Here is a 23614-nt window from a genome sequence, read left to right on the forward strand (position 1 = left end):
TGACGAAATCACATTAGTCCTGCTCAAACTCCATAGAATAGCTTTGCTCTCCGGGAGTGTGTAAAGAAAATAAATCTCTGTTAAGTGCCAAGCACATTGTATATTTGGACAGCAAAGCTCAGCTGGTGTCAACATTACAGCTTCTTTATGGCATATGCATTTATTGAGACAGCTGATGTCATCGGTCTGAGTGCTGGCTTCATAAATGGCTGACTGGAGAGGTAGAAGCAGTTATGATAAACCATCCAGCATCAGAGAAAAACTCCGTAAATAGTTGTATCTCGCTCGTTATTGGCCAGTGTGTGTGCTTGATGCACCAGTTGGCCCAAGATATACTTACTCACATCTTTCTCCGTTGCTTTTAGCCATTGTTTGATAAAGATTCTTCTGCAGCGAAGTGCACTTGGCATCTGAGCTTCGGAGGGTTGCATTAAAAAGGTGCATTTGGATTCCAGTCAAACTCTTGCCTCCTGGGAAGGAGCCACTGCGCGATGTGAGCTCTCAGGGCCTAAAGTAAAAATGGTTGAACGTTGGCAGCCGGCGCTCAAATGCTAAGTATGCTCGAAAGCAATAAAAGTTCCACTCAACAGAGCATTACCAACTCCGAAATATATGTGCGTCGAGTTCACTTTTCCCCCGGGGGGCTCAGATGCTATCTTCAGTCACGTCAGTGCCTCGGGATGCTAGCGGTCTAGTATGCATCATTAGAAGCATTGGCAGGAATTAGCTGGATTGCGCAAAGTAAAAAGATGGAGGAAATGGAGGCACTTAACTTCTCATAAATGTTACATAGTGGACGACCTAAAAGAGTATCATGATTCATTTGGCAACACTGCTCTGAAAAGCTCAATTTAGAGGGATGACGATTTCTGTCTTAAAGCGCATTGCTAGGTATTTGTAGCTTCAAAATAAATGAAAGCATGCATTTTAACAAATCGAGATGATAAAGTCCTATTTAAACTGCAACGAAGTACAGCTTGAAGGCAGTGCTTAAGTAATAAGGGGCAGATTTACAAGCCCAGTGCGCCACTTTTGCGTCACTTTTAACATGGGAAAAGTGACGCAAAAGTGGCGCAAGGGGCTTGTAAATCTGCCCCTAAAATATTTGCTCAGAAGCCCACAGCCCAGGCTATTGAAGGTCCAGGGTGCCAAATACCAAGGCTGGTGAGACTTGATTCCACTGCATTACTTTTTAGTTCCCATCAGAACCTCCATGCCCCGTTATACCATTCCTTTGTGCTCGTTTCCACCCCTGCTTTTTAGGTCACAGCCTACCAGACAGCGCAACTGTCTGATTTGCTAAAGACATCTTGGAGACGTTCAGAAAGTTGACCTAGGAATGCATTCTGCCCCTTGCTTCCCACTGGCTTTGTGGTTTGTAATTCACATTTTGTGGCTTTCTATTAGCTGGCTTTATTTGCTTTAGGCTGTCCAGCTCGAGTCTGTCCTTCCCGTTGCCCAAACCTTGTTTACTGTATTCTTCAACAAACTCACTCTCTGTAAACAGGCCTTTAAATCTTCTTCATATCTTGTGAAATTTACAGTGCAATCAAACACAGAAGTCATATGTCAGGCTGTGTCTTCCGGGGTGCTTGTCATTTATTTTTCTTTCTCTGACTTCAAAGTGAGAGGATTTATGTGAAAATCATGTGGCTACTGGGAGTCTGCTTGAGGGAGGCTGAATGGTGCTATTTTTTCTAGCACACAACAAAATTTAAATGTATGTAAATGAACTGTGCTGATGATCAAATTCATACATTTGGTGATGACATTTCCACCCATAATTCTTTGTGCGCTGTATACTTTTATCAGTAAAACTGTATGTGAGAGCAAATGTAATGGTCATTTTAATTGAAAATGTTTTGTCTGTAATGGCAGTACGCTGCCATACTATGCACACTCCACGGTACCCCACTCCACCCTACTCTACACCACTCCATGGCACTGCACTCCACTGTGCACCACTCCACACTACGCCACTCCACACCCCACTGCATCCCTACACTCTTCTGTGCCCCACTCAACTCTACACCCCTCTACTCTTCACCACTCCATTCTACTCTGTGCCAATACATTTTACCTCAATCTATTCTGGCATGCACCTCTGCACTCTTCACCACTGTACTCTACACCACTTCACGCCACTTCACTCTATGCCACCCTGCTCTGCAATACTGCACTGTATGGCACTGCACACCACTCTACACTATTGCACTGTACGAAGTGCACTCCATGCCAATCCCCTGTATGTCTCTCTGATTTACCCTGCACACTGCACTCTACTCTGAAACAAGTGGACTCTTTTCCACTGCACTTTGCGCCGCTGAACTCAGCACCACTCGACTCTACTCTGAATGATTGTACACCACTGCACTCTATGACAATGCACTCAACACCACTTTACTCAAAACCAATGCACTCTACACCAATCTACTCTGCACCACTGCACTCTATGCCACTATACTCTACACCACTGCACTCTACGACACTCTTTCCTACTCTGTGTCACTGCACTCTACGCTACTGCACTCTATGCCACTCTATTCTTCTCTGTGCCACTGCACTCTACGCCACTCTATTCCACTCTGCACTAGGCCTGGGCAGTAAACTCCACTCTACCAGTGGAGTTTGCAGAGTTTTTAGCACTATGCATGCACTCCACTCAGAGCGCGGAGTTCAGCAAAACTCCACCTCCGCCATGAAGCAAAGTTTAAGGGGTGGCACCCTTAGCTTCTGTTCCATAGGTTCTTTTCACCCACTTTTATTGACATTGCTTTACTCCCTAACTCTCTTCCACATTGAAGTCCTTTTTCCGTTGTTATGAAAACTTAATGCTTGCAATCTAAGCTTCTCTTTCGCCCCTGACCGACAAAGGCCTATACCTTTCAGCCAAGTGGATGTCCATCCCGAAGTGATCTCAGCAATTGGTGGATTGGCCCGACATCCAACCCTTCTCTGTCTCTGTGGTTGGTGGTGCATTCACTAGTGTCATCGTACTGTCCAGAGCGATGGAGGTCTGATAAGTCAGAAGCAGGAGCAGAGAGGGGTCGGTCAGCGGGAAAGGAGAAGGGGCTGTTCTTAAGGAAGACCTTGGGTGCCCACACTAATGGGCAAGTACTACGATGGGTTATGCCGCCATTCTGTACATAGATTGTATGTATTTTATAGAAGGCCTTTGCAGCTATTCCTCCAACCCTGGGTCATTACTTCTGTTTCTCTGACAGTGCAGGGTTATACACTTTATCTATGAGGTCTTTTGGTATGCGCCTTTTTTCCGCCTTTAGGTTGGGGTTACCTCTACTCCCTCTCGCCTTCTTCTGGATGGATATTATTATGCCCTTCTGTTCCTACATTCTGATAAATTAATTTCCTGAAGGAGCTATGGACGGCGTGGGACAAGCATTGCATCGTACCTTGTGACGCTGTCAAACTCCAGATGTGGTATAAACCAGACAGTTAAAATCCAGCAGCCATATTTCAGCAAGGACTTTGCTCACAATATTGCAGATTGCAGCATATTTAAACACAGTAATCCAAACTCCCAACTTGTGCTGTACAGTAATTATGTACTGACTTGACAGTTCCCGGGTTTGTCATAAAAAGATTCCACTTTACAACCACTGTTATTAAACAAGAGCAAAGATAAGGCTTTGCATACCTAACAAGATCACTAGACTGCAGTGCTGAGACCCACACATCCGTAGTACTAGTACATCACGTTAATCCATGACTATTCCACCCGCTCGCGGAACTCCGTGGAATTTGGTGGAGTTTTTCGGCAACTCATCGGAATTCCACGTGGTGAAACTCCATAAGCTCTGCCCAAGCCTACTCTTCACCACTGCACTCTAGACCACTCTACTCTGCTTCACTCCACTCTATGCCACTCTACCTTTCCCCACTGCACTCTATGCCAATCTACTCTGTGCCACTGCACTCTACACCAATGCACTCTATGACTATATGCTCTTTAACACTGCACTCTCTGCCACTCTACTTTATGCCACTCTCTTTCTGCCACTCTACTTTATGCCACTCTATTATGCGTTATGCCACTCTACTCTATGCCACTCAACTTTTTTCTACTCTACACCACTGACCTCTATGCCACTGAACTCTGTATTGCTCCACTAGACACCACTGAACTCTGCATCGCTCCACTCTATGCCACTGCACTTGACGTCAATCCACTCTAAGCCACTCTAATCAAATCTGTACCACTAGACTCTACAACACTCTACACTATATCACTGCACTCTATGCAACTTCACTTTTGTATGAAACAATCTACTCTATGGCACTGTAGTCTACGCCACTCTATTCCACACGATGCACTCTATGCCACAGCACTCTGCTCCAATGCACTCTCTGACACTGCACTCTACACCACTGCACTTTGCACCACTGCTCTCTATGCCAATGTATTCTACACCACTTTACTCAAAACCACAACCCACTGCACTATATGTCAATTTGCTCTGCAGTACTGCACTGCACACGCTATACTTTACTCCACTGACTCTACACCATTGCACTCTACAACACTCTACTCTGCAACACTGTGTGCCACTCTACTCTGTGCCACTCTACTCTGCACCACTCTACTCTGTGAAACTCTACTTTGTGCCATTCTACACCACTGCACTCTACACCAATACACTCTATGCCACTCTACTCTCCACCACAGCACGCTATGGCACTCTAATCTGCAGCACTGCACTCTCTGCCACTTAACTCTATGCCACTCTTTTCTTTGCCACTCTACTCTGTGCCCCAGTACCCCACCACGATTTACACTTCTTTCCTCTAAACCTATACACTCTACGCCATTGCACTATATATCAATCTACTCTGCACAATGTCACTATACACCACTATACTCTACTCTATGTTGCTGCACTTTATTCTACGCCACTGCACTCTATGCCACTCTACAACATTGCACTTTTGTCACTTTATTCTGCACCACTCTGCGACACTGCATTCTACACCAATACACCCTACGCCACTCTACTTCACTGCACTCTATGACACTCTACTTAGCAGACTGCACTCGCTGCCTCTGAACTCTATGTCACTCTACTCTGAGCCATTTTACTCTATGCCACTGCACTCTGCTCTTTACCACTCTCACCACTTTACACCAATGCACCCTACTCCACTCTAATCTGCTCTGCATCACTACATTCTATTACTCTGCACTTTATGCCACTTCACTCTGCGCCTCTCTACTCTACTCCACACCACTGTACTCTTTGCCACTGCATCCTTTGCCACTGCACTCTTTACCACTGCACTCTACAACACTCCAGTCGGTCACTCCACTCTGCACCACTCCAATCTATACCACTCCACTCTGCAACACTGCACTTTATGCAAATGCACTCTGTACCACTACTCTATACCACTCTACCCGGCACCACTCCACTCTACACGGCACCACTCCACTCTAAACCACTTCACTCTACTCTGAAACAATCTACTCTATACCACTGCACTCTATGCAACTGCACTCTACTTCACCCTGAGCCACTCCACTCGATGCTGCTGCATTCAATGCTGTGCCATTCTCCTGTACACCACTCTACTCTTTGCCAATGTGCTCTGCCCTGCACCACTACACTGTACCCAGCAACCGTCCACTTTATTTTGAAACAATCTACTCTATGCCACTGCACTCTATGCCATGGCACTCTACGCCACTCTACTCCACTCTACACTACTGCATTCTATATCTCTCAAGTCTGCACTATGCCACTGCACTCTAAATCACTGCACTCTATGCCAATGCACTGTATACCACTTTGCTCAAAGCCAATACACCTTACGCCACCGCACCTACACCATCTACTTTGCCACTGTGTGCCACTTCACTCTACACCACTGCACTCTATGCCACTCTTTTCTACAGCATTGCACTTTGTACCACTCTACTCTGCAGTAGTACACTCTATGACACTTTACTCTGCAGCACTTCACTCTCTGCCACTGAACTCAATGCCACCCTTCCCTTTGCCACTCGACTCTGTGCCACTCTACTCTGTGCCACTGCACTGTACTCTGCACCACTCTATGCTGCTCTACTGCACTCTGTGCCAGTGCACTCTACGCCTTTCTACTCTACTCTCCACCACTCTACTATGCACCAGTGCACTCTTCACCACTGCACTCTACACCACTCTATTCTGCTTTGCTCCAATCTATGCCACTGTACTCTATGCCAATCCACTGTAAGCCACTCTAATCTACTCTGAACCACTGCATTCTTCAATACTCTACTTTATATCAATGCACTCCATCTATGCCACTTCACTCCACACTGAAACAATCTACTCTATGCTACGACACTCTATTCCACTCTGCGTCACTCTAGTCTATGCCACCCCACACTGCACCACTCTATTAAACACCACTGCACTTTATGCCACTGCACTCTACACCACTGCTCTGTACACCACTTTACTCAAAACCAATACACTCTACGCCACTATACTCTATACCAATCTACTCAGCGCCACTACACTTCATGCCACTTTACACCATTGCGCTCTGTCACTTTACTCTGCACCACTCTAAGCCACTGCACAGTACACCAATGCACTCTACAGCACTCTACTCTACACCATTGCACTCTGAAATTCTACTCTGCAGCACTGCACTCTCTACTTCTGAACTCTATGCCACTCTACTATGAGCCACTTTACCCTATGGCCCTGCAATCTACTCTGTACCACTCTATGCCACTCTATTTCATTCTATGCCAATGCACCCTCCACCTCTCTACTCCACTCTGCCCCACTCCACTCTTCGCCACTGCACTCTACACCACTCCAGTCTTGGACACTCCACCCTGCACCACTCCATTCTACACCACTCCACTCTGCAACACTGCACTCTATGCCGCTACTCTATACCACTCCACTCTACCCTGAACTACTCCACTCTACACCACTTCACTCTACCCTGACACAATCTACTCTACGACCCTGTACTCTATGCTGCTCTTCTCCACTTAAAGCTACAGTACACTACTACACTGCCATCAATGCTGCACCACTCTACTCTATGCCACTGCGCTCTTCCCTGCAATACTGTACTGTGCCCTTCACCACTCCACTCTACTCTGACAGAATGTACTCTATGCAACTGGACTCTATGCCACTGCATTCTATGCCGCTCTACTCCATTCTACATCCCTGCACTCTACGCCTCTGCAGTCTATGCTATGCTACTGTACTCTAAACCACTGCACTCTATGTCAATGCACTCTACACCATTTTACTCAAAACCGAAGCACCCTATGCCACTGCACCTACACCAACTACTTTGCACCACAGCACTTTACATCACTATACTCTACAACATTCTACTCTATGCCACTGCATGCTATGTGACTCTAGGTCACTGGGCTCTATGTCACTGCACTCTCTGTAACTGCACATTATATCACTCTATTCTACTCTGCACCACTTTACTCTACGTCACTGCTCTCTGCACCACTCTACTCTAAAAATACTCTACTCGATGATCCAGAACAGTACAGCCCTCTCTCTGCATGACTGTACTCTGTGCCACTGCACTCTACTCTGCATCACTCAACCTTATGACACTCTACCGCACTCTACACCACTCCACCCTAGACCACTCGACACTATGCTACTTTACTCTACACTGCTGCACTCTATGCCACTGCACTCTAGACCACTGCCCTCCACACCATTTTACTGAAAACACTACTCTCTATGCAACTGGACTCTATGTCAATCTACTCTGCACCATTGCACAAAATGCCACTATACTGTATTCTATGCCACTCTACACCATTGCACTCTATCACTTTACTCTACATCATAGCACTCTACGAGGCTCTACTCTGCAGCATTACACAGTCTACCACTGAACTCTATACTACTCTTCTCTGAGCCACTTAACTCTATGCCACCGCAATTTACTCTGTACCAGTCTACGTCACTCTTCTGCAGTCTATGCTAATGCACTCTACGGCACTGTACTCTATGCCACTTCACTCTATACCTCTCTACTCTGCACCGCTGCACTCTTCACCACTGGACTCTACATCACTTTACTGAAAATCAAGCACCCTACATCACTACACCTACACTAACTACTTTTCACCATTTTACTTTACGCTATTATACTCCACATGATTGTACTCTATGCCATTGCACTCTACGCCAATACATGCTACGTCTCTCTACATCACTGCACTCTACATCTCTGCACACTGTCACTGCACAATCCGCCACTCTATTCTACTCTGCACCACTGTACTCTATGTCACTGCTCCCTGTCCCACTCTACTCTGCACCACTCTGCACTACGACCCTGCACTCTACGACCCTGCACTCTATGACCATGCACTCTGCATGACTGAGCTCTGCATGACTGTACTTTATGTCACTGCACTCTACTCTGCACCACTTAATTGTACCCCACTCTACTGCACTCTACACCACTACATTCTATGCCACTCTATGCCACTGCACTGTATGCCACTATACCCTATGCCTTCTGCGTTCTACTATGCACTACTCTACCCTCGACCACTCCATTCTATGCCACTACACTCTACAGCTCTCTACTTCACTCTTGACCATTCCACTTTATGCCATTGCGCCCAAGCCACAACAATCTACTTTGCACACCTCTACTCTATGGCACTGCACTCTACACCAATGCACTCTACACCACTTTACTCAAAACCAAGGCACGCTAAGTCAATCTACTCTGCACCACTGTACTTTTCGCCACTTCACTCTATATCCCCCTACTCCAAACCAATCTGCATCACTCCACAATACTCAACTCTGCGATGCTCTACACTATTAAACACCGCTCCACTGACACTACTCCACTCTATGCCACTCCACTCTACAGTACTCTCTACTCTATGCCATTCTACAACACTTTTTCACTTTACGATGCTCTATGCAATTCCCTTTATGCCACTCCAAGCCACTTTACTCCACTCCACTCTATGACAATCTACTCTGCTCTATGCCACTCTACTCTACAACACTCTACTCCTCTCTATGCAACACCCTCTATGCCACTCCACTATGCTCTACACCACTCCATGACACTCTACACCCTTCCACTCTACGACACTCTACTCCCTCCATGACATTCTACAACAGAGCATGATACTCTGTGACTCTCCACTTCAATCCTCTCCACACCACTCATCTCCACTGTACGCCACTCTATGCCACTCCATAATACTCCACTTTATGACACTCCACTTCCTGCCACTATCCTTTACCCCACTAACATTTAGCCATGCTGAAGAGCAGTCACTCTTGTGTCCAGCACTGCTAAAAACATATTGGCAAAATCAGTAGCTCTTGTATAGGTGAGACCTATTGGCTTTTCTACTGCATGTTCCCTTTATAACAGTTTTTATTTGTATTTGTATTGCAAATGTATATGGCACAAGCTCGACCCAAAGGTATCGGAGTGCTTTACATGAGCATCAGTTACATTGCACAAAGACACATTCATGTTTTTAGGCACCGGGAGATTAGGTGATTTTCCCAGAATCACAGCATGTCGAGTTGATGCTGAGACTTGAACCCAGTTCTCCAATTTGAAAGTCGGTAGCTCTGGTCCTAACGCCACATCTCTCCCCTTTCTCTCCCTGGTTTTTGTGTTTTCCATCTTTCTCTTCCTCCTTCTTTGCCCCTTTTGTGTTTTCGTCTCTCTTGCTCTTAGTCAAAGCTCGATAAGGAAAAATATGTGCTTGTCCCAAAAAATAAGCCCCTGTGCTTACCACCTGCAACTACTTATTTAAATTAAGTACTGCTTTGAGGACTTATAGGACCGTATCACATGAAGGTGTCACTTGATGCAGTCACAGCTTGTTTGCTGACTGGTATCTTAAGTAGTTGAGGGGCTGGAGCAGCAATATTTTACCTCCTTAGAAAATAGCAAATGGATGCTTGTCTCAGAAACATTTAAGGCATGTGCTGCTTTTGGCAGTGTTTGGTGACATATCTAAACTAATCAACTAAACAAAATACAATAAGAAACACAGAGTACCATAATAGACAATTAAAATCTAACATGGCACTTCACAACAAAATAGTCAGTAGAGAACACAGCACAAAATATGCAGTAAAACAAAGCTAAATAACATTGGAATAATGCTGCACAAATAACAGAATACGTCACCAGCACTAGAAAATGGCACACAGCAATTCTGCACCAACATTCTTATCATACATTTACACCTTCAGAATCCTGTTTTCATAAATAAGTGGCATCCTCCTGATGAATGCATATTTCTAAATTAGGGGCATATTATCAAGCCAGGCGATAAAATTATCAGAAAACTGCCGCTAAAACGGCGATAATGGGCTTGATAATATGCTCTATGGAATTCCAATTGAAGCCCATGTTAGATGTCCTTCACATCTAACATGGGCTTCAATTGGAATTCCATAGAGCATATTATCAAGCCCATTATCGCCGCTTTAGCGGCAGTTTTCGGCTTCTAAAGCGGCGATAATTTTATCGCCTGGCTTGATAATATGCCCCTATATTTGTTTGCTAGTGCTAACACAGCCGTGGTCACTTCATAGCACAAGAAATGCATAACGCATTAGTTCAGTTTGGGAGGTCATGGAAATCCTCAGTTTTCTAGAGGATATTCAAATTCCAGAGGAGAATTTCCCAGTGAAAGTCCCTCACGATGAAGGAAATTCCACCAGTTGGATTATTCTATACATGCAGAAATTTCTACAGAATTTAGAGCATATTATGTTACAACCCATCTCTAAACCAGAGTTTGATTTAGAATTGGGTGAAAATGCAGTATCATTTGATTTCCGGGGAGTGATATAATTGAGCAGAATCCAGTAATGAAGTTTCTTTTTCTGTATATCAATTATGTTGATGAAAATGTCCTAGGTGGATTGTTGCTAAATCTTTCACTTTTCAGAGGTATATCATCATTTGCTATTACCACCAGTATTTAAATCAAGCTGATTCACACCTTTCAAACACTTCAGACCACACTGGTGCGTGTACTCGTATCAGTAGTGTGAAAAATGTGAAGGGCTCTAATGTGTATACATATGATCTGTTATTTAAACTATGTTGGCCATAAATTGCCATGGTCAGCTTCTATCAAAATGTAGCAAGTGGATAGCTCTCATATACGTTGATCCCACAGCAATCCAAAGATTTATAAATATCCATATAGTTGCACAAACGTCGGCCCAGATTTATTATTTTTTGGCATAACAAAGCACAACAAACAAAGGGGCATATCAGCAAGGCGGCGAAAGAAAATTATCGCCGCTTTTGCAGCCGTTTTCGCCCGAAAAGCGGCGATAATTTTATCGCCTAATTAGCAAGGTCACGCTAACGCATGGAACCTTGCATTAGCGCACGAAATCTTAACGCCCAGCTTTGCATCTCTAATGAGATGCAAAGTGGGCGTTCCTGACCTAACATGACAGGAGAAATGTCGCTAAGCGACATTTCTACTATCATCAAGCCCCACGCTATGAAGCATAGCGGCAAGCAAAGTACCGATAACCCCTGTTATCGCTACTTTCCTTACGCCTGCTTCAGGACTGACTTAGCCATGATATCCTATGGAAGTTGGATATCATGGCTAAGTTTGTGGGGCCCTATCAACAAGCTAACGCCACATTTCGTGAGATTATCGCTGGGTTTCCAGCGATAATCTCACGTTAGGCAGTTAGCGCTAAGATTTTTATCGCTTTTGAGATAAGCGTTGCTAATGGCAAGCTATCTCAGCGATAAAAATCCACGCTAGCCGGCGATAATTATCCTAGCGCTAAGTGCGCTTAGTGATAATTATCGCCGGTTGTTGCTGATATGCCCCAAAGTTGTTGAGCTGCATTACTCAAGAGGGATGAAACAGTGCACAGCTATCTTTATGAAACATTTCTTGCTGCTGCTGTCATTCCATACACTGGTGCACTAATAAACGCCTTCCGTGATGCAGGGCTTTGTGCCAAGGTAGGTAAGTGTGTTCTGTCTAGCTTAAGATTTGCACTGAGCATACCCGTTAAGTGCACATTCCTATGCCTAGACAACCTCTGGAAAATCCCACACATGCAATTTGTGGGCTGTTTGGGGGAAATTAAACCATTTCCAATTGTTAAAGCCTGTTTTTTAATTGGGAAACCCAGTTGCCTAACTCAGTAATTGAGACAGGGGCCTGATTCACAAAGGTAAACTTACACTTTTGTGTAAGTTGATGAATGTTTGCTATTTACAAAGTGATTTACGAGAAGTATCTTTACAAGTGTGGAGTCTCTTCACATAAAAAGACCTAACTTTATATATGTGGAGACTCCGCACTCCTAACGATACTACTCGTACATCCCATTGTGAATAGCAAACATTCATACACTTACACAAAAGTGTAAGTCTACCTTTGTGAATCAGACCCTTTGGGCGGATTTGAGCTTTTACAAATCTTTAAGAAATCTGGGTCTTCATGTATTGATTGGAGCATTGTAGTATTTTGTGAGTGACTCTTTCTGAATTACAAATACATTGCAAACTTTTCAGATTTCAGACATTTCCCAGAATTTGCCAAGAAGGGCACTTTCAATCAGTGATGATACTAGCATAATATCCATGTTTGGTGATTGAGGCCTGTGTCTGGAACATCTGCACACACTGTTGTGTGTATGATCAAATAATGGCCAGTCTGATTCTGTCTTTCATCCTTTCTTATTAGATAATTGGTTCCAGTTGCAAAAGGAAACTAGTTTCCTTAATGATGAAAATTGACATATCCGTAGACTCCCGGACGGTAGTATTCGAACTGTGTCCCAAACACAAATACTGTATCTATCAACTGCCCAAACTGCTTCCAAACCCTGCATATATCAGTGACCCATACATATGGAAGAATAAGTTGAAAAAGAAAATGCACCTTGTCCATGGTTACAAGAGCACTATGGACAGAATGTTGAACAATATGAAACATTGACCCCAGTACAGAGATCTGGGTCTAAATCATTGTTTTTTTGCTCTCCATGCCAATCCAGTTTAAACCCAGCCATATGCAAATCAGTCTCGACCCTATTCCTCATGGGAACAGTCCAGCCCGAATTGCCAGGCCAGGTCCTCCCTGGACTGGAAACAGGCATCCTGAGCAGCATTTCAACTCAGCACATATGAATATTTATTAAAAATAATCTTTTATAAACATGAACATATAAACATTCATGGCATCATGACAACAATGCCACTAGTGAACACAGAGGCAAGTCATGTGTACCCTGTATGTGACCAAGATTCTATTTATAGATGGAGCAAGAACATTATAGTTTGTTGAATCACTCAAGACGTTTTTGTACAGTGCACTTTCTGAACTCAGGCATTTAAAGGTACTCTTAGTTGTGGTAATGAAAAAAGAGGCTCCGTGAAATGAATTTCGCTAGGATCACACAGTTTGGTGAAGTGGGGTAGCCGTGATTGATCCCAGATTTTATAGTTTCCCATTATGCAATTCAGCCGCTAAATTGGTATCTCAATTTTCAGTTCAAATGGCACTTTATTCAATTTAACACAGTAAATCATAAAAGTACATAAACACAAAGAGTTTAATAAAATCACCTAAAACAGTACATCAAATCTCATAAGGAAGCATGAAATAGTTCTGCTAAAAACCATGATACATAAAAACAAACATTATGACTATTTAAAAATTGGAGATACAATAAGGCAGGCCTCATTTGTATAAAATTCATTGATAAAAGAAGGGGACGTGTATACTTATGACGTAAATTAGCAAATTTAGGGCAAATAAAAACAATATGTAAAGCGTCCAGTGCAGCAGCCATTTAACAAGTGCAAATTGGGGGCTCCGATGGTATTATCTGGGTGAACACATTTAGTAGAAAATAAGACAGTAGTCGTCTATGCATAACTGGCAAATCAAAGAACGAATACAATTACATTTTACATGGGGATTTCACCATGACATTAAGAGTACACACATTTTTAGACAACCCTTTTTTCATGCACATTGGCTCGAAATGTGTCCTTGGCCCATAAAACATAAAATTTGGTAACTTGCTCTTGTTCAGAAAAACGTTTGGGTCTACCAAGCTCACACAAAATTCCTTTGGCATATTGCAGCCAGGGGATTGGATGGCCATAATCCAGGCCCAAACAGTCTTTCAAAATCTTTCTGTTAAATACCAGACTATTTTTTAACCAGACAGAACACCACAATAGTAAGAAGCTGATTTGTATAAAATAAGAAATAAACCCTGTGCCCAGTTCTTCATGTACAATCTCTGAGAATGCTCCTTGTGGTAATCTCAGGATCCTCCTGAAGTATCTATTTTCAGCAACTTGGATGGGTTGGCAAGGCTTATAGCCTCACATCTCAGCACCAAATATACGTTAGAGCCCATTTGACTTTGTAAAGGCCATTAAAGATTTGGCATGCCTCAAAAAGGCATCAATGCTATGGGCTACCCTATTAAAGGACTGTACATGGGCACTCATCAAAGTATACCAATTCATTTTACTGTCTAGCCAAATGCCAAAATAGCAGAATTTATCAGTGTTGCCAATATGATTTCCATTGACTGTGTAGTTTTTAGTTTTAGCATTTTTAGGCACCATGAGAGTATGTTGTGTGTTGTGTTGTGCATTCTCCATTGGGATGAATCTTACTGAAGGTTCAAGTCCAGTATGCAAATTATGCAAAAAAGTTACAAGGGCACTATTTACCCCCATGGCCCCCAGTACAGTCCATAACTTCAATCTAGCCACTGTATCAAAGGCTTTCTGAGGTCCATGAAGGACAAATGGACAGCCCCTTTTTTCACTATTGTATGCTTTTTGATCAACAAATAGAGATTTAAATACAGTTCACTGCTTAACAAAAGGCTGAACTGTCTCTTAGCTCACATATGGTCGCCAACTGATCCCACGCTTCCTTTTTGAGAGCATTCTTCCAGTTCCAAAAGGCCCTTTTTGTATTGAGTTCTAGACATCTTTACTGCCTCTTTGGATCTCAGTTTGCGATGCAAGACAGTCATCAGAACTTTATGGGGCTTTGTGCAGCTTTTATTGAACCATCTAGGACCTGATCTATCCACCTTTCTCTCATCCTTAGTGAGAGTGATCTTCACTGCTTTACAGATATTTTAAAATGGGTCCTGGATGAGTTTATCGGGCATACCTAGCTGTAAAAATGCTTCAAAATCAAAACTGCATGATTGTATCAGCTTCCTGAGAATGTTCTCTGGGCTAATTTTCCCCCAACCTGTTCTGTGCTCTTGCTCCTTTGGTACAAGAAGCTTCTCATAAGGAGTAGTTTCCTTTCCCCCAAATCGTACCATCTGAACTCCACAAAAGGAGGATTATGATCACTACAGATTTTCCATTCCATTTTAAACTTGGTAAGAAAAGGTAAAAGACAGGCCGACACATGAATAAAATCAATATTAGAACTAAGGCCTTTTCCCTTAAACATAGGTACTAAATCAGAAGAGCTACACTCTGTCAGCATGACATTTTAAAGGTCCCCTTCTCGAGAGCAAATATAATGATCCTGCTCTGATTCAGCCTCCCCCGTAATGGGGCCACACTGTGAGCAAGGATGTATATTAAAATCTTCTAAATGCAGAAACAATGGAGAGATGTTCTGAGCCAGGAACAAACCTTCCAAAAACTTTTTGAGTTCAATCTCCAAAGGTGCTCCACAGAGAATGAGTTGTAGACATTAACTACTAGGACACTTGTCTTGTGGGGGAAGAGTAGGAGGACACCTAATACAGTTTCCTAATTCACAGGAACTATCTCCAAGTCACAACTTAATCCTAAGGCCACAAATGTCGCCAGTCCCGCCTGTTGTCTACCATGTGACAAGGGAATGGCATAGACATGAAAACAGCATAACCATCAAGAGAAGAAATCCCTGAGATGTCAAAAGTCTCTTGGACACAAATAATCCCAAATTACTTTTACAGACTAATCTCTTAGTCATCATCTAATAAAGAACTTACCCCTGCCACATTCCAGCAGCACAATATACCGAGGGCGTTGAGTGTCTCCAAAGACATCTTTTTCTCACTATAGGCCTCCTCCCTACTCTCAGGCATGGCCAGTAGTCACTCCTATTCCCTAAGCTGGACAACTGGGTTCACAGCCTCGTTGGTGAAAATCGGTCACCCGGCCCTCAGAGATGTGCCCGCCAACATCTCCAGATGGAAACTCCTTTCCTAGGTGGATAAAAGAAACACAATCGGAGAATTTAGATATCTGACCTCATGAATTAAATTTGCCTAGGGTTAAACAGGATCTGCTCTACCCGCCTATGGCTCCTAAAATTAACCACAATACAATCACCAAGGCCTAATATCTCAGTGTCACCGGTCCAGCCCAGCCTGCACACCATACTAATCTCATTAAACAGTAAACAATGTGAGAGACCCAACTGGCTTGAAAGCCAATGAATAACTTTGTTTTTGATCTCACTGTAACTCTCTACTTCTCCCCTTTTTAGTGAGGGAACATTAGTCATAATACAAACATAAGGTTTTGCAGCCAGGGGCAGCTGTAAGGTCACCTTTGATGAAGTCATATCACTTGTGGTCAAATAATTAGGAGAGTGATTTCGAGGATGGATATTTCTAGAAGGGATTGACACCACTTCTCCCCTATTCTACTCATGGGTGTTAGGGGTTATAGTAATGTGGCCAGGGGATTTTGGTTAAGAGTAGGAAGCATGTTAGAACAACTGGCACCCTCCTGAGAAATTTGTGCTGGGGGCATAGGGCAACAAACCTTATCCTTTTCCCTGTGTATAAGGACTACTGGGGCACTAGTGTTTAAAGCATGGGTAGCCCTATCTGAATATGATTAAGAGCTTGTAACATAGGGAAAGGGTCCCTAGCTGGCAAAGAGAACCGATGACAAAAACTAGACTGCAGCTTCTCCAGCAGTTTAATTACATTACCCAATCCCCCTTCTACTTTCCCCACTCTTTCTTCCAGACTAGTCAAACAATTGGTGAGGGGAGCAAAGGATCCAGAATTTTCTAAGAAATGTCCGAAGTGAGGCTGCGAGAACCTTCCATAACTGAACAGTCTCTCGACTGGCTTCCCTGGCTTTGCCCATAATTTCTGAGAGGAAAGCACAGTAGTTCCAATCTTAGACTTCTTAAACTTTACTGGCCCCTTCAATTCATCTGAATAGTAACAAATAAAGGAGAGGGAACCATTGAATTTGGCTTTGCCATAAGTAGTACTTCCAGGGGCATGCTGTCAGTATTAGTCAAGGATAAAGTTTGGGTGTACACAGTCAGTGTCGATGTTTCTACAAGGCCTTCAGCAACTGTAACATTTGTGGCAAAAGTGTCCAACCTGAATAATTTCCTCTGACAAGGTCTCTACCACATTTCTCATTCTTCTGTGTTAGCAGCAATTAAATTAATTGATTTACAAGTAGGCCCACGGTTCTTGTCAAGTATATACTAGCAGAATTCCAAAATCCCTAAAAAGGCAAAAAGGTGCTCAGGTCCAATGAGAAGCTGAGTGTGGTCCAGCCCAGTCTCGCCTGCCCACGGACAGGTGTAGATAGGCCTGCCCTTTGCCCCGGCTTCACCCAGCCGCATCCCGCGCGGCTGTAGCCCGTGACATTCGAAAAGTGCAGAAAGGGGGAGTGTCCACCTCCTTCTCCCTGGTCTTGCAGTGGCACCTCCTTGCGCAGTTGTTGCTGAGACTCAGAGTCCCTTGAGTAGCAGCAGAGCCTCTTGGTACAGAGCTTCCTGAACAGCAGGAGCCCGTGATGTGCTAAAAGCACTGAAAAGGGGTGTGTCCACCTCCTTCCCCCTGATCTTGCGTTGGAGCCTCCTGACACGGTTGGTGCTGGGACTCAGAGTCCCTCAAGTGGCAGCAGTGTCTCCTGGTGCGGCATTGTACATTAAAGCTCACTACTTGTTCATCTTGGCACCTGAGGTTAGAATATGGGAAGGCGAAGTCACAAGAAAGCTGAAGGTGGTGGGTATTAGCGCAGATCAGTGTGCAGAGGAACAATGGGGCCTGTGACGATTGCGGCCACACGTGGGACGGCAAGTTTAACTTTTTATAGAAGGAACATGATTCAAGTGACCTAATGGAAGGTTTTTGCATATCAAACAATGATTTTATGCCAAAATGACTGTACCAGTTGGAATGCTCATTGTAGAACATAATGAACTAAATCTGTTCTATTAAGACCAGAATGCATTGGCATTTGTATCCAATTGGATGGCTCACTGGATCGCTACATTCTGCTGCATTTACCCATGATGAAGGTTGTCAGACTGAAACTTGTGGTGGAAGGCACACTGCATTTCATGTTCTGGGTTTATTAAATTAATAAGAACTTCCAGTAGAGTGGATCTCCTATCTTCTCCTTCTGGGCATCAGAGAATTCAGGGAAAAATATACAGTGATAATTTTGTGAGGATTCTTCAAGTGATGCCAGAGTTATTGGCAAATGAAAGAATGCTCATCCAATGGAAACTACATCCTAACTATAACTGCCTACTGGCAGTCACCATTAGGCAGTTCTAGTTAGGATGTAGTTCCCATATCAAGAGTGTTTTTTCATTTGCCAATAACTTTGGCGTCGATTGACGAATCCTCACAACATTTTTAAAACTAGCATGACTCTCATTCCAGTTGCTGTCGTGAAAATTTTGTAGTGATCTGTCAAGCAGGGGGCAGAGAAAAGGGGGGGTAAAACACGTTTTCCAGATGTTAATTCCCATAGGAAATTTAGACAAGGCTAAGCCTGAATTGCTGAAAGGAATTACACCAAATTTGGTAGGAAGGCAGATGTTTGTCCCGGGAAGTGCCTTTTTGTGATTTGGTGTATTTCCATTCAGTAGTTACGGAGAAAAATGCAAATTTGTATATATAGGGATCCAGATCCTCTGAGGATCCAACATTCCCCGTGATGAAATCTGATTGGCTGCCAACACTTCAAACCAGTAAGTGTTGGTAGCCATCTTGGCACTCGGCTTAAGCTGAGTCCCAGAAAAAACTTGAAAAAATAAGAGAAGTGGGCAGGGTATGAATACTCTGGCCTCCTCAAGAAATCAAGAAATAGGAGTAGTATTAATATCCCTATTGCGAGCAATAGAAGAAGGCACCTCAAAGCCAAAACGCGCATAGACAATTTGAGAACTTGTCCAACATTTAGCCACTGTATTTTTTCTAGAATAATTGATTGTATGTTGATTATGTGTTTTGTGTTTTATGTTTGAATTGTAACACATTGAAGTAAGTCATATTTGTTTGTATTTTGCTTATCCTAATATTATGTATGTCCAACAAACCTTTGACCTAACCAGTTTTTTAAATGAATTTATATCAATAAAGATGGAAATATTTTAAATATATGTCTAGTGCACTGCAGTCTATTAATATACCAATGAGCCTCGTCGTTGTGTAGAAAAATAAATTTCTTGAAATGTTCAGTGTTTGGACTGATGTAACTTTGACAATATCTTTCCTATACCTGCAATGAACATGTGGCAGTACTTTACAAAGCAATCTCTTTTTCCAGACCCCTACATGTGTGTTTCCTCAATAACTGTCAATTGAAGTGCTCCAAATTCCCATGACAATTATTATTATTATTATTTACAAACCAACAATTGTATTAGAACAATAAAATATTTAAATGAGTTTAATAATAAAATAAACACAGAAATAAAGATAACCAAATAAACACAAATAAATGCGTACAATTAAATAATTATAATGCTTAATAGTCTTACATGACAGTGTTAAAAATAATCTCCTCTGAGGAGATTGTAACTGATATTTTTACTGGCTGCAACACATGCTTATAAGAGGAATTGAAAATGGAAGTAATTTGTATATATTAGTGTTTGAATTTAGATTGTGCATCAGAGAACACTTAAATTTAATATATGTTAGTAACTAATTGGTTGTCTGTTTGCAATCTGTGTCACCATCTGGCTTAAAACGAATACATACTATTAGCAAGAGCCACTGTATGTATGACATGAGACCATTAGCAAACTGTAAGACCTATATTAAGTGATTTGAATGACAAAGTAACTCAAAGGATTTATTCGTGATATATGATTGTCCATTTTCACTTTTCTGTGATCATACATGAACGTTTTTGGTGTTGTCATAAAATATCTAGAAATATACGTCTTGTGATAAAAACATGCAGATGGCTGTCAGAATGTTCCAGAAAATAGCTATTGTCAACGCAATTAGGGATTTCAAAGTTAGTTAAATTAATTAGCTGAAGAAAGCAATGAATATGTGATTGTTTGCAGACTTCCTATTGCAGGGAACACTTAATTAAAAGCACCATGCATAAGTAAATGCATTTGTCACGTAAGTTGTAAATTATACATGACACTGCATTGCATTATAATATGAACAAGATGCAACATTGTCTATGTGCTACATTTAAATTTGAAAAAAAAACTATTACTGTCTGTTGAGTTTTGATTGTTCATTATAAAAAGTAGGGAAACTATCACAAGTTAAAAGTCTTTTTAAAAGAAGCACATGTATAAAGACTTAGGGGTATATTCAAAAGAACGTGTGCTAAACATCACCAAAAAATGCTAAGGCAACTTTACACATTACAGTCTATCGCAGGAAAATAACCCTGTGTTAAGGTGGAATTCACAACACGTCAGTAGCATGCGATAGTCTGCTGAAAAGGCGGCCAATATCCGCAATACAACCACCCCGACGGAGATAAAAACACAAACCACAACACCAGAAAACATGCGATGAGCCCATTCGCAATGAGGAGAGCAGGGATAAGCACCGCCAGGTCCGTGAAACACACGGCAGGCCGGAATAAGCACAACAAAAGCCTGAAAAAGAAAGACAAACCAAACAGAAGACAACAGCCAACCACAATGGAGGCAACCCGAGCCAGCAGACAACCTCACCAGCCCCATTGGCAACAAAACATTGTACATGGCAGGCCATCTTGGACAAGGTGAATGCAGCCTTAGAGCGGAGGAGGATAATGGCAGAAAACCAGAACTTCCAGAATGATGCGAAAGGCACAAACAAGCAGAAACACACCAACAACAAGAAAGCAGCAATGCACACAGGAGGTGGGACTCCAGCGCCACACCAGGAGCTGGATGACATGGATGAAATGGTGGCCACCACATCAGTCTAGAGATGGTGGCAGGACTCAGGGACTGGAAACTGCCCAAAACAACAGACACAACAGCAACAGGGAGAGGAACCAGCAGGGACTGAGGGGACAGGGGAAGATGGGCACAGTGGCACACATGCAAAATTAAGCACAGCACAACTGCAGCTAAACCATGCCCAAGAGTAACAACACCAACCAGGAGCACAAGTCACACAACCCGGCAATATCACACCACTGAACAAGCACAGAAGTGAAAACCACACCGCCTGAAAGGGAGAAGGGTGAGCCAAATCAGAGCTGAAGGGACATCTCACGCACAATGGAGCACACACACATAGGAAGCAGATCACCCCAACATCGAACACAATGTGGTACAAACACCAACTTGTGCACAACCAAAAACAGGACACAAGTGCACCCGCCTGTGGCTGGTAAACAGCCATACGCTTCTGGCAAAACACGAAACAGGGAAATGATAATACACAAGTACAAACACACAGTCCTTATGGGGTAGCAAAGCACGTATGGCAGGTAGCCAGAGAGTCAGTGACACACACATTGGCATACAAATCAAGGCACAACACATTTGGAGACAAGTGAAAGTGCGGAAACTTTATCAACAAGTGCGTGTCAGTACGGCCAAGAGAAGTGCCACGATATGCAGACAAATGCAGCAGCATGTCTGAATGAGGAACGTAGGAAAGCGCCCATGTCCACCTCGGGGGAGTCCCTCACCAACACAAGTCAGTGCCAACCTGCGTTGGTTGTCCGCACATGGATCATGAGTCCATGCCAGTGCAGCCATGTCCACTGTCGTCTTGGGACATGTGCCCAGATTCCCAACATGCAACATTGTGTCGGGACACGTGCAATAGGTCACATCCAGTTGTGGCTGCAGGTACCTTGTCACTCATCCATGAACGAGAGTGCAGCTGCATAGGTCAACATCTCCAATGAGCGATCATTGTCCACCACATCTGAAATGTCGTCAACATAATTCATCAGCTGACCCGGACAGATGTGCTGACTCCAACCACTGGACCCAATGTGCACCAAAGCCCAATCGGGTAGTGGCTCAATGTGCTCACTGCAAACGACGACTCATGCAATCTCCCAGGTCGTTTCCAGCCTGCATGCCAAACATCCATGCATGCCATAAATTGGCATCGTCGTGACGTTCCTGATTGTGGGCCAACAGGGGGCACACACACACACGTCATAATCCAGGTCAGAGAGGCAGACATCCATGGACCAGTCGAATGTGCATGAGCGACAATGCAACGCAGGTGTGTCCGCAAGTTGGAAGCGTAGCCGGTAACTGATCCGCAGCACTGCCAATGGCAGTGCCCCCAGTACATGCAGCAGACGTGCACAGTACAGCTCCACATGACTGGAGGAGACCATGTGTCCAGGATGGTCTGCCATTGCATCAGTGGCTCTGCTTGAAGCGGCACTGGCTTGCCCTGCACCAGTCCTGTGGATGAAATGGCACAGCTCGGTGCAATGAGCAGTGTCTGTGTGCAACGGGTGCAGGCCTGCGGTGGGGTGGGAGTACGTTTGAAGCCCATTTCACTCACACTCACTTTGACCAAGGATGTCTGCGTGTGGATTGTGTACACATTGGTCTCAAGCGAATGCTAGCATATCTGTCAGGGGGTGCTGCCCACATACAAGTTCCTGCTTGGAGCTGCAGATGTGCTACCGCCTGATAGTTGAGACAAAGGACCTTTCATCCCTACAGTAACTTCACCATCTGCATGCATACAGGAAATGTACAGATGCCTGTCGTGGGTGTGGTGGGATGTCTGCGACCCTGGGAATTATGGATAATATGCCCAGCACGTAGCACATGTGCGGCCTCACTGTGTGTTACATTGCCACACCGCTGCTCCCCCCTCCCATGAGCCCTCACACTTGTGTGCGCTGCGGGGTTGCATCATTGGCACTCTTACAGCACACCATTGTAATGATTGTCTGCGCATGTCTAGCGGCATGCCAACAACACCGTGATGCTGGCTTTTGAAGGTGGGAGGCCACGCGAGTGTGGGCCAATGGAACTGACAGGGCGGACACAGGTGTACCGGTCATCGCGCTGTGAATGAGGCCAGGCAACTGACTCATGCACCCGCAGGACTGATACACATAACACTTGGCATGCATGTGCCAAGACCCCGAGCGGTCTTGCGTTCCTACATGTCCCCATACGTGCAGGCCCGCCCTCCTGGTGCATGCCACATTACAACATTGGCTACTGTGGCCCTGGTGGTGACAACACCCCAACACAGAGACACACTTACTGCACTTCCTGTCCAAGGCCAGGTCAGAGCCATGCCCTGCTCACCCTGCCGAATCAGCACAACCCTGCGCTGACCTGATGTATGCCAGACCAGCACACGCTGCTTGTGCATGCAGGGGGGTGCGTGCACAG

The sequence above is a fragment of the Triturus cristatus genome, chromosome 8, assembly GCF_964204655.1.
Source record: "Triturus cristatus chromosome 8, aTriCri1.1, whole genome shotgun sequence".
Taxonomy (NCBI): Eukaryota; Metazoa; Chordata; class Amphibia; order Caudata; family Salamandridae; genus Triturus; species Triturus cristatus.